Here is a 9268-nt window from a genome sequence, read left to right as displayed (position 1 = left end):
AAAATCCTCAAGAACAAAAAAAAAAACCCCAAAAAAAACCCCACAAAAAACAAGAAGAAGAAAGCATGGGACTGAACTGGCGTTGTGCTCTCCCCTGAGAAAGCAGCCCCAATTACACCAGAGAAATCTGTTGTGACACAAACATAAAGTAATATAATACAGTAAAACAACAGAAATATTTCTGTCACGGATAGCTTTCATCCCCGTCCTCAGTGAACTTCATAATAAAATAATGGTAATAAGAAGAAGAAAAAAAAAGAAAAGAAAAAAAAAAAAAAAAAAAAAAAAAAAAAAAAGAAAGAAGAAGAAGAAGAAGAAGAAGAAGAACAAGAACAAGAAGAAAAAAAGTTCTTTAAACTCATCATGATCTTCCTCCACCAATGATTCAGAAATCACCTTAGGTAATTCTGCACTGGAGAAAGAATTAGGCCCAAAGGTGAAAGTCACTGATAGGATTGGGCATAATCTTAATTAATCTTCCCAAAATACAGCTGCTGAACACAACAACAACAAAACCAAACAAACAAGAGAGGCAAGGCCTTCAAGACTCACTTGTGATAAATTAAGTCCCCTAGCATTAATTACAGAGTAATTTCCCTTTTTTACTATCTGCACCAAAACGTTTGCAAAATAAATAAAAATTCCATGCTTAGCAAAAGAAGCTCCTGTTTGAACAAAAAATGATAATAATGACTCCCCTTGTCAGAATAAGAGGTCAAAGTGCCAAGTTTAGAGAATACAAAAAATATAAATATAACAGTAAATGCAGTTTGCATATAATTAGGCTTCTTTTTTATTTTTTTTTGTGCCCATCCCAGAGGTGCAATATTGTTTTAAACAAGATGACTGGAAAGAACTGAACTTTTCCTATTTTTATGCCAAATTTGGTGTCAACTGACAAAGTATTTGCAGAGAAAATGTCAATGTTAAAGTTTACCATGGACACACAGACACACACACAGACAACTGAACACCGGGTTAAAACATAGACTCACTTTGTTTACACAAGTGAGTCAAAAACCCTCGATAAAACACCCTCCATTGAAACTCCCTGGAAGACACCAGAAACCCTGACATCACATTTTCTCAGTACTGTTTGCAAAGGGATCACATTCTTCTGGGGGACTTTTGCTCAGGCACTGTGTGTTGGGTTCAAAAGTAGTTTTCACTTCTGCTTTTAATAATAATAATAATAATAATAATAATAATAATGGATACTTATATAGCACACTATCCAGAAATCTGCTCTAGATGCTTTACAAAAATGCGTTTGTTAACATAAAACATCCTATCTGTTACATACACACACCAAAATGTGACCACACACACACACATACACACACACACTGCATACATACATTTTAACATACATGTGTATCTAACAGCTACCCTAACACATACGCACACATAGGCAGGCACAAACTTACACAAACACATGCACACGCACACACAATACACATTCATATACATGCATGTAGTTATGTACACATACATATGCATACACACACAGTCAAGCACAGCTAACGCAAAGGAAGTGGACCTGCCACAATTGAACTTATTGCTGAGGGAAAAGGTGAGTTTTGAGACGAGATTTAAAAGATACGAGGGAATCAGAATGACGGAGGTTATCAGGGAGCTTGTTCCACGTCTTTGGCTCCACGTCTTTCACTCTCAGATCCACACAAGATGGTTTACTGGCCAATAGTAATAATAATAATTAAAAAAAAACCCATAACAATTGGAACAACTGGAATTCTAGCAATAGACTGAACAGTACTCTTCCAGTCATCCCTCAGTTAGAAAGGACATTTTCTATCTAAAATTACGTTTAAATAACATACTTACCATGACCCAACTAGTGCAGACTCCGGCAGGGGTCTGACATTCCTGTCCTGTGCAAACTACTATCCGCCTATGCGGAGAAAAAGAGAGCAACTACGGCCGATAACCTCCCGGAAGTAGGTAACCTCCCCTTTGTCCCGCTAGCTAGCGCCCTCTTTTTCCGGCAGCCATCTCGACACCTGTTCCTGTGCTCCGCATACGGCTAAGTTTTTTGTGACTGAGGAATTACAAACATTAAACAAAAACAAAGCAGCTGGGCCAGATCTTATACATATCTCTCCTCCCCCACCCCTAATTACATTACTCCAGTGTATTATTATTGTTGTTACTATGTTAGTATTATCATTAATATTATCATTGTTGTTGTTATCAGTGGTAGTTGCAGTAATAGCAGTTTGGTTTGGTTTTTTTTGGTGTTTTTTGTTGTTGTTTTTCTTGTTTAGTTTTGTCTTGCACTTCAACTTTCTTTCATTATCAAATAATGTGTACGTGGGTATTTTCGCCATTGCGTTTGTGTATTGCTTGTTACATATGAACGACCACGATATAAGCTCAGGCTTGTTGTTGCTCAAGTTTTCTTAAACGAACGCTGTATTTCACCTTGTTTCTTGATATTAAAAATGTTTAAGCCAAAGAGCACTGAATGCAATGCAAGGCAACATAAACAACAAAAGAAAAGCACACCATCCGACTCACATTTTGTGGCTCTTCATCCAGTTCATGTTGTGCTGTCATGGGAAAAAAAAAATCTGGTTCAGTCTCGTTAACTTGAATCACTGTCAATGGTGTGCTCCTGTTCAAGTCTTCTGCGCTGAGAAGATGGGGAGATCAGTCTCAGCACTGCAGCCCCCAACATTTTCTTTCTGCATGGAGCCGGCCTCAACAAATTATCACTTTCTGCATAGTCCCTGGGGCGTTTTGGCAAAGCTGGTTTCTCTCTGCACAATGCTTTGCCTCTGGAATTCATGGACCCGTGAGAAGATGGAGACCGTCTGCTGTCATCGACAGTTCCATCCTGAAACAACTCCGATGGCTGGGAATCTGACCCCATTGCTGAATGTTCCACACTTGGTGTTGGTGACTGTTCTGGATCCAACTCAACTTTTACGCTGACAGGAAAGCTTGTCTCACTCTCACTCTCAGACTGTTGGGAATCTGACCGCATTGCTGAATGTTCCACACTTGGTGTTGGTGACTGTTGTGCATCTAATTCGACTTTCACACGGACAGGAAATCTTGTCTCATTCTCTCTCACAGACTGTGTTGCAGCACAAATAGAATTTTTATCTTTTTCATTCGCAATATTAGCCACCGCTTTTTTTGCATGATACATCTCACGTCTTTTTTCGTTTATTTCAATCAGCTCTTCAGGCGTTCGTTTAACCTTCTGTTTCTGTTTCTGCTCCCTCCATTTTTTTCTTTGATCCTCCAGAAACAGTCTAGTTTTTGGGTCAGCATTTTCTAGTTTCCTTTTTCTACTCTGGTCACTACCTTCTTTCTTCCGTTGTCTGTACTCTATGTTTCGCAGACGGTTTTTTTCTCGCTGTATGGCTTTCTGTTCGTCAGACAAATTTTGTCTGTAGACCTTATTACGATACTGGTTATACAGTTTAAACTGTTCATATCTTTCTTGATCGCACTGTTTCATCCGCTCAATGTAAGCTTTCACACGTTTCTTGGGAGCTGCACACTTCTTTATCAGAGCAAGTGGCTGATCTTGTGGAGCATCGTCTTCTCTGTGTCGTTTTTCTGTGCAGATCTGGCTGCTCGAGGGAGGGGGAGAAGGAGTGGACATGCTGTTGAAAGAAGTGCGTTAAAGAAAAATGAATATCAAAGGAAATATTTAGACACTGATTAGACTATTTCATTTCTGATCACACACACACACATACACAAACAGGGAAGGAGGGGGAAAGAAAAATTATGAGATTTGTTTTTGGTTTCCACATAACACTGTAAAAATCATTCAAATGAATAAAAAGATAAATCTGGCTAGTAATTTCTGTAAATTCAGCTGCACCCAAAAGCTAAATTAAAAAAAAAAATTAAAAAAAGACTCAAACAGATGCATACATGTGTTTTGCAACAGGCCAGTCATACTTTGTGTTGCAAAGCTAACAAAATTTTAAGTATTATCACGATACTATGTCCACTGGAATCAGAGATACTTAGTTTCTACATGATGAGTCAAATGATAGTAACTTCCATTTGGTCGACAAAAATGAAAAATATATTGGTGTGAAGTTACCTGAGCATAAGTAAACACTGTTCATTTTATTTACCATTCAAAATCTGAAAGCACATTTGATATATCATTTTTTGTCTTTGAAACATAGATCTCTTGATAAATCAACTTTTTTTTTTATGGAATAGAGATAAAACAAATAGAAATAATAATAGATGAATACAATGTAAAATTGAAAACAAAACAAACAAAAAACCAACACATTTCTTTGGAACAGAGAACCCACAGGTCACAGAGAAAATGGAGAACTACACATTTTGCTTCCAAATGATGAGCTTGACAGGAAAACTGGGCTTCATGACACAGTCATTAAGTATTTTATTCGGACTCATGTCGACACACACACACACACACACACACACACACAACAACAACAACAACAACAACACAAAATAAAAATACAACACTCACTCAATTACTTCCCTTACATAGTCATTTTCTCACAGCAGACACACGAATATCCACTTACGTTAATCAGTGCTACCCCAAAAACAGTAGTACAGGAATCAGCAGTGCCTACTCGTTCGCATCTTGCACGAGGAGTGCCTCCCAGTTTGGGTGCGTAGCGTAAGGTTTGCTGTCAATGCTGAACCATTTTCTGCTCTGCCGTCTTCTTGTTGCTAGCAGACGCTTTTTTCCCTGCTCGGTCAAGTTCTTCCAGTGTTGGTGTGGTGTTCGGCACAGCCACTGGAAGATGCAAACATGTCACTGGTCACAGAACTGAAACACAAACTCAGTTGTCGCGCTCTCACACAGTTAAGCTAAATCAAAGCGCTACGAGATTGGTCTCTGACTGAGGATAAGCGCTACAGGTAATCAATTATCTCCCCGATTCGAGCTTCCGGGTCACAGGTGACGACTGACATGACGAAGTAATGAATACTGTCAGGCGTATTTTGTTTTATTCTTAACAGCTACTTTCTGTTTTTCGAGGGTATCATTTACATCTGCTCTACACCAAATGAATACATAATCATACTGCCACATTATGAATGATCGCAACATGGTTTAGAATTAGATACCAGTCCATTTGTTGACAAGTTGGTCACCGGTCATTGACTTTGATCTCTCTCGCTTGTGTTCAAACTATTTTACGAAAACACGATCGTACATTTGTGGTACTCGATCAAGTAACAGAAAAGTACACATCTGCAATTCAACATTCGTTTTATAAAAATGTAAAAAAAATTGTTGAAAATGTTTAAACTTACCTCTCAAATCATAAAATGACGTACTGCATCAAATTGTGAAGATCGTCATACATGTGCTCAGAAACCCTGTTGCATTTATTCTTCCGCCGATAAAAATGATCGACAATGCAATATATAGTTCAAAAGAAACGTTATATTATTGTGTAAAGTGGATTTTTGTAATTGTATTCATGACGATTGAAGATGGAAACAACAACAAAGAATGCTCCAATAATTAAGATTTCTCAACAAATATCGTTGCTACCACTCTTTTTTTCCTCCGCGCTATGAGAACACAGGTCAGCGCGGAATGATACCAGCAGTTGCTCTCGAAGCTGCGTTTGCGAATGGCAACGTTCTTGATCGTCGTTTCTCTCTCAGTCTGGTGTGTGTGTGTGTGTGTGTGTGTGTGTGTGCCAACTCGGAGTGCGCCCTGGTGTGTGTCGGTGTGTGTCAATGCACGGTGTCAGTGTCACAGTGTGTGTCACACGGTGTGTGTGCCAGTGTGTGTGGTGTGTGTGTGTGTGTGTGTGTGTGTGTGTGTGACTTGACTTGACTTGACTTGACTTGACTTCATTTATTGCCATAAAATCCCGAAGGATTAATAGACACAACAAAGAACAAAGGGAACAAAGAAATAAACGGTCATCTAATACGCATGCACTGAAATACATAGTTGGCAAGTGTTTTTTGACAGTCATCGCAGGTGAATAAATCACTTGGTTTTAGTATGTTGTTTTGTATTTTTCTAGAGATCACATTTGATTGATGATCATACTGCTGTATAGTAGTGATTAGATGGCTTCGCAAATTATGAAATAAGATACACGAATCTAAGAAATGCAATTCATCTTCAACAACTTCACATATAGCACATAACCTCTCTTCTCTGGGAATGTTTGCATATCTTCCTCGTTCGATGTTTAAATAATGTGCGCTTATTCTGAGTTGACAAAGAGCTTGTTTGTGAGCAGGATCGATTTTATCAGTTAGATAATTCTCAATTTGATAATCGTTCCTTTTAATTTTGTTGTAGAAATCTAATCTACTGTATTCAGTTTTTCTCTGTTTCCAGAATTGTACATATCTATTTCTTAGTTGTTGGCGTAATGTAAATTTAAGTCTGCTGTTACTAAATGTCGACTGATTATTCCAAACATGACCTAATCCTACATTGTGAAGAATATTCTTTACAAATTGTATCCATGGATTTTCAATTGTGTCTGGTTGGTTCATCATCGACATATAGACATAGACAGTTGCTCTCGAAGCTGCGTTTGCGAATGGCAACGTTCTTGATCGTCGTTTCTCTCTCAGTCTGGTGTGTGTGTGTGTGTGTGTGTGTGTGTGTGTGTGTGTGTGTGTGTGTGTGCCAACTCGGAGTGTATATATGTGTGTGTGCAGTGTGTCAGTGTGTGTGACCGGGTGTGTGTGTCAGTGTGAGCCTGAGTGAGTGTGTATGTGTGTCAGTGTGTGCGTGTGTGTGTGTGTGTGTGTGTGTGTGAGTGTGTGTGTGTGTGATTTTTGACTGACTGTTTCGGGCCGTAATTTTCCCGATCCAGTTAATAGCCATTCAGCATAATTCTCGGTACACATTTATGTATGGAATGCTTGACGCCGTCCGAGTGTGCGTGCGTGTGTGCGTGCGTGTGTGCGTGCGAGTGTGTGTGTGTGTGTGTGTGTGTGTGTGTGTGTGTGATTTTCGGTCTGACTGCTTCGGGCCGTAATTTTCCCGATCCAGTTAATAGCCATTCAGCATAATTCTCGGTACACATTTATGTATGGAATGCTTGAACAGAAAATTATTTATTTTCCGGCTGTCAACACCCGTTACAACATTGTGGTGGTGGTGTGTCCATCGAGATCGATGATGACCATCGTTGTCATCCAGCTGGGGAATGGGAGGGGGGGGGGGGGGGGAGGGATGCTCATGAATCTATCTGTGAGTGCGCAGATGGCTGAATAGTCCAATCTGCGCACGAAAACTGTTCGCTGACAGTTGGGGCAGACAAAGACAGGCATATCATTGTCAGGGAGCTTGTTTACCCGTGACTTTCTGGCCTGCCTCTTCTGAACAGCTGCAGCAGTCCTGTTGGCCTCGCACAACTTGGCACCTTTGTGCACAGCAGCGCGCCATTTGTCACGGTCCGCTGCAGATTCCTCCCAGGAGTCAGGGTTGATATCAAACGCTTTCAGAGAGACTTTCAAAGTATCTCTGCAGCGTTTCTTCTGACCTCCGTGTGATCTCTTCCCTTGTTGCAGCTCGCCATAGAAGAGCTGCATAGAGCATTGTAACAAGATGAAGAGCATTGTAACAAGATGAAGACTAACACACACACACACACACACACACACACACACACACACACACACACACATAATAACCCGCCCATTCAAAACGAATAAATATAGCAAAACAGTCCACGACGAAGCTCTATGATTTCAAGTGCCTGTACTTAGCCCTCCCATGTGTCACAGAAGTGTGCAACGCGCGCACACGCGCACACGCGCAACCTCCTCGGTCATCCGCGCAAACTATTCTCACTGCGCCGCATCACGTTCCACGTTGTATATTTTTTTTTTTAGCAAATGGCGCAGCGACGCACTCTCTCGTGGTGTGTTGGGCATCAGCCAATCAGAAGGCGAGACACATCGCGCAATAGACGAGGATGAGATCGTCTGCTCAAAGTGATTTTGGCCATGGCGGATTTGAATTTTAGTCCGTGGTTGTGAATTCAACTACGAACGCGTCTACATTTTGTGCAGGTTGATTTGGTTTGCTGTGCGTAGAATTCAGAAAGGAATATTTTGGATGTGTTTACAGCTGGACAGGTAAATTAGTATGAAAAGTTGCTTTGGGCGGATGTTGAAGATGTCACAGAGAGAGAGAGAGAGAGGATTGCGCAGCGGAGTGGTACAAATCGAGGTGGCATGCGCAATACGATTGCGCAGCTCATTTTTATATGTCGGTCTGTTGGCCTCTCTCACACACTCTCTGTTCTTGACAAGTTTCTTTGTGCTTGTTTTTCAGTATTTATTTATTTAATAATTTCAGAGTGGTGTGGTTTAAAAATGGAACTCTCCCCACACTGACTTTGACGTGACACCCTCTTGAAAACTGAAGAAGCTGAAACTGAAATCTCACTCTCGATCTTGCCCAACAACAAACTCACTGAACACATCAAACGAATCTTTGTACACATCTTTGCTCACATGCTCACGTACGCACGAAATCGTTGGTGTTTTCCGCGCGGCTTATACTGTATTGATGTCACTTCAGTCAGTTTTTGGCGTCAGTGTACACACATTGCCACGGTTTGTCCCAGTGTCAGTGCGTGTGTGTGTGTGTGTGTGTGTGTGTGCTGTGTGTGTAGTGCGTGCGTTACTGTGTGCGTGTGTGTCACAGTGTGTGTGTGTGTGTGTGTGTGTGTGTTCTGTATGTATGTATGTATGTACCTACGTATTATGTATGCGCATACGTGCTTGTGTTCTTTCAATTTCAATTGTCTACTTTTTTGTTGTTATCATTAGTTCGTTGTTGTTTTTGTTTTGCTTTGTATGTGCCGTGCGCACGCGCGTACTGACGTGTGCCGCCAAGTTTTGGTCTCCGGCTGTGACGGTCAGCGTGTGTGTGTGTGTGTGTGTGTGTGTGTGTGCTGTGTGTGTGTGTATGTGTGTGTGCAGTGTGTGTGTGTGTGTGCCCGTGACTGCCAGTGCGCGCACACCGCGCGTGTGTCAGTGCCCGTTACTCAGCCTGTCAAAATGTGCCACTGACAGTCACAGGTATGTGTGTGTGTCAGACTGAGTGTCTGTCTGTCACGTCCGCTGTGCGCGCGCGCGCACGTGCCAGTGTGGACTCAGAAGCAGACAGTGCATGCAGAAAGACTGACATCCCCACTGGCACGTTCGATGATATGTTAATCACACGTCAGTGATCCGAGGAGAGAGGCCACTGCCTCGGCGGAGACAACTGAAACCAGCATCAGACGAC

At 41.2% G+C, this 9268-nt stretch overlaps 1 protein-coding gene and 1 long non-coding RNA gene across 2 annotated transcripts in view; one reads left to right on the top strand and one right to left on the bottom strand.

Moving 5' to 3' along the window:
* Positions 1-2152: 2152 nt before the first annotated feature.
* LOC143275518 (uncharacterized) lies at positions 2153-5336 on the bottom strand. The gene is made up of 3 exons (XR_013053435.1): positions 5299-5336; positions 4557-4774; positions 2153-3638 (listed from the first exon to the last, which is right to left on the bottom strand). It is a non-coding gene; the product is annotated as an uncharacterized LOC143275518 (long non-coding RNA).
* A 2629-nt stretch (positions 5337-7965) lies between these two features.
* The window catches only part of LOC143275489 (uncharacterized), a 14311-nt gene continuing 13008 nt past the window's right edge, over positions 7966-9268 (top strand). The window contains exon 1 of the mRNA XM_076579639.1: positions 7966-8109. The gene's annotated coding sequence lies outside the window, so the exon portion shown is untranslated. The remainder of the gene's footprint in view (positions 8110-9268) is intronic.

Source organism: Babylonia areolata, chromosome 30 (assembly GCF_041734735.1).
Source record: "Babylonia areolata isolate BAREFJ2019XMU chromosome 30, ASM4173473v1, whole genome shotgun sequence".
NCBI lineage: Eukaryota > Metazoa > Mollusca > Gastropoda > Neogastropoda > Buccinidae > Babylonia > Babylonia areolata.
Note: the sequence above shows the minus strand (reverse complement) of the source record. Positions and strands in the feature narration are given on the sequence as shown.